The sequence below is a fragment of the Anguilla anguilla genome, chromosome 8, assembly GCF_013347855.1.
Source record: "Anguilla anguilla isolate fAngAng1 chromosome 8, fAngAng1.pri, whole genome shotgun sequence".
In the NCBI taxonomy this organism is placed as follows: Eukaryota; Metazoa; Chordata; class Actinopteri; order Anguilliformes; family Anguillidae; genus Anguilla; species Anguilla anguilla.
The window spans coordinates 2,635,877-2,641,876 of NC_049208.1; positions in this window are offsets into that span (position 1 = coordinate 2,635,877).

Below are 6,000 nucleotides of genomic sequence, written 5' to 3' on the forward strand. Positions count from 1 at the left end.
GGGTGGTGGCGGGTGACAGTGGGTAGTGGTGGGTAGTGGTGGGTGACGGTGGGTAGTGGTGGGTAGTGGTGGGTGATGGGGGGTGCTTCAGCAGGACAGCTTGCGCATGTGCCTGTGTGTGCGCTCTCTCGCTAATCGATTGTGGCGGCGGCAGTGAGAGCTGATAAGATGCGTTTGGACATTTCAGATTTGGGAGAAAAGGATTTCAAATGCATGCAGGGAAGCTTTTAGTAAACATGCACCACTAGGCAAAAAGAGAGGGAAGAGCAGCACTCAGTATACGACTGCTCCCTCAGCAGTTACCATATTTCACAGGGCTATAACAGTCCGAACACTGCATACTCTGCTCAAACACCGTGCTCAAAGACTCCACACTGCATAACACTGCATACTCTGCTCAAACACCGTGCTCAAAGACTCCACACTGCATAACACTGCATACTCTGCTCAAACACCGTGCTCAAAGACTACACACTCTGCACACACACACTACACACTCTACACACACACTGCACACTGCACACTCTGCACACACACTACACACTCTACACACACACTGCACACTCTACACACACACTGCACACTCTACACACACACTGCACACTCTACACACACACTACACACTCTACACACACACACTACACACTCTACACACACACTGCACACTCTACACACACACACTACACACTCTGCACACACACTACACACTCTACACACACACACTACACACTCTACACACACACTGCACACTCTACACACATACTGCACACTCTTCACACACACTGCACACTCTTCACACACACTGCACACTCTACACACACACTACACACTCTACACACACACTGCACACTCTACACACACACTGTACACTCTTCACACACACTGCACACTCTACACACACACTACACACTCTACACACACACTGCACACTCTACACACACACTGCACACTCTACACACACACTGCACACTCTACACACACTCTACACACACACACACACTGCACACTCTGCAGCTCTGTGCACTGATTGCCAGAGCAGGAGGCTGCACTGTGACTGGCTAATTAGGCATGACTTTAATGTCACATGGAAGATCTTTAATAGCTGCACTGGCATTCACTTCAGACCTTCAAATCTGAAACAAGTTGTTCCCGCCAATGAATTAATTATGTTAATAGCACGCCTCTCCATCATTCCTGCAAAAAGGTGGCACCATTTCTCTCTCCCCCCCCCCCCACCCACACCCCCATAAAAGCTAAAAAGCCTCACTCAGTTTTTGACTTTCAGTCTGTTTTCCATCTCCTTTTAAAATGGACCGAATTCATTAAAGGTCTCAGGTAAAAGAATGTGTTACACAATACGTCTAGCCTCGGAGGTATCTAGTTTCTGTGAGAGATGGTAAGATTTTCGTGGCTGTCACGCTTTTGCAAGGCCGTAAACGAATATGAAAATCCCGGCTTTGCACCGAGGTCATATGAAGTCACTGGGAGACGAGATGGCCCATGATTTCAGTTTCCATGTAGTAATAGCGCAGTGACGGTTAATCGACATAATACTAAAGCAAGGACAAGGAGAACATAAACCTGGAACAGAGCCTAATGAATATTTTTGTAGATAATTTCTAGATATATATAATTTTTCTTCTTCTTCAAAGGAAATTTAATTAAATAAACTGGAGATTCAGTACGACACAGGAATATATATTTTGTAAGGTCACTTGTTTCTCTTAGTTGTTCCCTCTGGTGTTTTTTTTTTTAAATTTTGGTATATGTTCTGCATGCTGGAAGCTGTCTGCTGTACCGGACCTAAACGAAGTCCCTTTTAGAATAAGGTTGTGGACTTGAGATTTGAGACAAACCGAAACCAGTAAACCCTGTGGCCTTCTATTTGTACTGGTACATCACAGCATTGTGCCTGAGGCAGGGTTATTCAGCCAATCCACCTTTATCATATGACACGGAGTTTATTTTCATATCACTCCGTCCACAAACACACTGTCACTTCAGCACCTGTCTGAGTCATTATGGGAGGAAACTGGAAAATGTATTCCCTCACCCCTTAAAATGGCAACCGGGCCTAAGGGAACATATCACAGCTTTTTAAAGGGTGACAGTCGGGACGTCCCAGGATAAAAGAGGTGTCTGCCGAAAGGTCGCTCGTTCCGTGTGAGCGAGCCTGTGGGCTTACTGGTGAGTCACCCTGCCCGTCTAAACTGCGATACACTTCCCTTCATTTGGACTTCTGCTGTTCCAGCTAGTTTACTGTCTCAGCCCATCTTGTTTTCTGTGATGGATCCCTTATTATCTTTCCCTTATCCTGTTACATTCCACTCTACCGCTATTTTACACAGGGCTGGCCTGTGGAGGATGGGCCATCCCTCTATAGTCAGGTTCCTCGTGAGATTTCGGAGTTTTTTCCCGCCTCTGTTTGAGGGTTTTTCTCCCCACTGGGGAATATATATTTTTTTAACCTCATGTGCTTGCTGTTTAGGGAAGTTCAGGCCTGATTTTTGCTCTGCAAAGCATCTTTGAGGCAGCTTTCTGTAACAGGAACTACACGACCAAAATTGATTTGATTTGCCCGGCACTTAAGTGCATGACACAGCGTTTCTCCCAGGTGGTGATGGGAAAATTAGTCCGCACTGCCGAATGTTGCCGGTCCCATGCTGATTCAGACCAATCACAGCCTTGCGTCGTGAAGCGCAAAGCCTTCTGATTGGCTCACACATATACAGTGATTATTAACTCCGCCCCATTCTCCCATCACTCCTTGCAGGATCTCAGTTTGAGGGAACCGCCAATCAGCCTCTGGGTAATCAAGTGCTTGTGCAAATGAGTGCCTTTGACACATTAGTGAAGCGTGAAAAGGACAGAGACAGAAAAATTAACAATTTATTGCCCTTTTGCTATCAAGTACATCAGTGGTGACAGGGCTCATTCGTGAAGCTAAATCATTTTAGCACTTGTCGGTGACCATTTCTGTCTGAGCCTGTTGAAGGTATTATCAATTATACTGTAATGTGATCTTGACTCATGTTGCAGCAAAGCAAAATTATTTGACATAACGATGTCTGTGTCATGGGTCTGCATCCCGGGTCCTGGAGTGTTGTAGGGTTGGCCGGCTTTTTGTTCTTTACTTATCAAAGCACTTCTGCCATTTGTACACAGTGAATATAAATATCACTGAACAGAAGCTGAGAATCTGCACTTTAACCACATGTGAAATGTTTTATTACAAACCTAAAATTGTGGAGTTCAGACAAATATGCCTTTAAATGTGTACTTTGTGAGTCAAGACAATATATGTGCATTTGTAATTTATTTTCAACAAATGGTGCCTCCACAGTTAATAAATATGCAAATGATTTATTAGTTCATTTATTGTTTTTTTTAATTTACTCACGTCCAACAGATGGCACCGTGAATAATTTTGATGCAGAAACCTGGACCGGACAGTCTGCTGATGATTACCTGTGAGTACATGTCCAGAAATGATACAGTGACTGCAAAAACTCTGAAGCGCTGCAAAATGACCGACCCCGGGGACGTCGCCGGGTGGATCTCCGCGATGCCGTCTTTCAAACCGCGTTTCAGATTTAACCGTCTGCTTTGCCCGACACGCTCAGCTTCACAAAGTCAAAAGCTACGAAGCGATTCCGGGCACTGAGAAGCCCAAGTACACGCACTGCAGAGATGAACTACCGGGAACTCAACAGGGTTTCAAAAGAACACTTCAGGCGTGTTTTATTTCTTTATTCCAGGGGTTTTCACACAACCCAGTCATATTCCACTGCAGCAGAGGCAGGTTTTTTTTTTTTTAAATGTTCTCTTTCAGTCGGCAGCTGGTGCTGGCCTTGGAAACAAGGTGAGTGGACTCTCAAGTACCCAATGACTTAAAAGTGCTGAAGTGCGTAAGTGCTGAAATCCATAGAAAACCAGGAAATACTGGTCCTCCAGGATCTGACTATTAGAGATCACTGCTTTAGGCAGTAGCCAGTTGTGCTGTCCTGTGTTATTTACGAAGCCAGAAGATTATTCGTTTACTGGTGATTGTTTCCAAGGGCAATTTAAAATCATGTAGCTTCCCGTTTAGATGCCAAATAGATGTCGCTGGGCGATATTCCAGAATGGCCTGTCGCGGCTAAGATATGCAAGTTTTTTTGAGTGATGATGAATGCTCATAATTAATAAACGAGTCCACATCAGTCGAATTAAATTAAAATATTTATTTATGGGAGATGAACCAAAGCCCCCTGTCGCTTTGACCCGTGCGGCTGCTCACTGATTGGTTGAAATAAGTGCAGTCATTTCTGTGTGCTTTACTCACGGTTTAGCAGGGGTGGGGTGGGATTGTGCAGGCCAAGGGAGAGCAGGAGGTGTGTGTGGGGGGGGGGACTGTGCAGGCCAAGGGAGAGCAGGAGGTGTGTGTGGGGGGGGGGACTGTGCAGGCCAAGGGAGAGCAGGAGGTGTGTGTGTGGGGGGGGGGGGGACTGTGCAGGCCCAGGGAGAGCAGGAGGTGTGTGTGTGGGGGGGGGGGGACTGTGCAGGCCAAGGGAGAGCAGGAGGTGTGTGTGTGGGGGGGGGGGGGACTGTGCAGGCCAAGGGAGAGCAGGAGGTGTGTGTGGGGGGGGGGGGATTGTGCAGGCCAAGGGAGAGCAGGAGGTGTGTGTGGGGGGGGGGACTGTGCAGGCCAAGGGAGAGCAGGAGGTGTGTGTGGGGGGGGGGGGGATTGTGCAGGCCAAGGGAGAGCAGGAGGTGTGTGTGGGGGGGGGGGGATTGTGCAGGCCAAGGGAGAGCAGGAGGTGTGTGTGGGGGGGGGGGGATTGTGCAGGCCAAGGGAGAGCAGGAGGTGTGTGTGGGGGGGGGGACTGTGCAGGCCAAGGGAGAGCAGGAGGTGTGTGTGGGGGGGGGGGGATTGTGCAGGCCAAGGGAGAGCAGGAGGTGTGTGTGGGGGGGGGGACTGTGCAGGCCAAGGGAGAGCAGGAGGTGTGTGTGGGGGGGGGGGGATTGTGCAGGCCAAGGGAGAGCAGGAGGTGTGTGTGTGTGGGGGGGGGGGTTAGAACCAATGCGAGGGCCAGTCTGTTGTCACGGAAACCACCCCCAAGAAGGTATTCATGCAAGTGGAAGAAGGAGCTGGCAATGACACCACTGAAAAAAGGGGGGGGGGGGGGCAAGAGGAGGAATGTGAGAGAGCGAGAGAGACAGAGCAAGAAAGAGAGAGAGAGTGAGTGAGAGACACAGAGAGATCACTCTAAACTATATATTTTAAGTCACACTTTTGAGAGTTTTAAATGTGTTTCCTACATATAAATAAGTCTGTTCAAGAATAGTTTTATGTTTTATGAAAAGGTAACCTTTTCTTTACTCTCCTCTGAAATGACAGTTTTCACTCCACTAATAACAAAGCACAACTCATTCGACAGCTAGAGCAGGGCTGCCCAAACCTGTTCCTGGAGATCTGCCGTCCAGTAGGTTTCCACTCCAACCCTAACAAAGCTCAGCTCATTCAATAACTAGATATCTTGTTGAGTTAATTAGTAGCCTAGAGTCTGGGGTTCAAAATGAGGGTTTAAATGGAAAAACTACAAGACGGTAAATCTTCTACAGGGTTGGGTTACCGCTGGGTTATAGCTACAGGGAGGGAGCGCATAGTTTACAGTGAGGACCATGGCTGCAAAATTGTAAAATAAAGTGGTTGTTAATGTCCTCAATTTGAGGCAGGGAGTTAAAATAATTATAAGTCAGATGGTGATTAAAAGAATGTATTAACTACTAAATAATAATGAGAAGTCAAGTGAAAGTGTTCTGATAACCTTGTGGTCAAAATGGAATTATATTGCAACAATTAAGACTGTTTATCGATTTAATCCGTTTTAACGATGTTGGGTTTCATTTGCATTTACGGGAACGCGGCCCATTTTGTGGTGACCCAAACAGAGGACGAAAACAAATTGAAATGGGTGACACTGAGATATTGTACGGGAGCCGATTGCCAGCACGCTG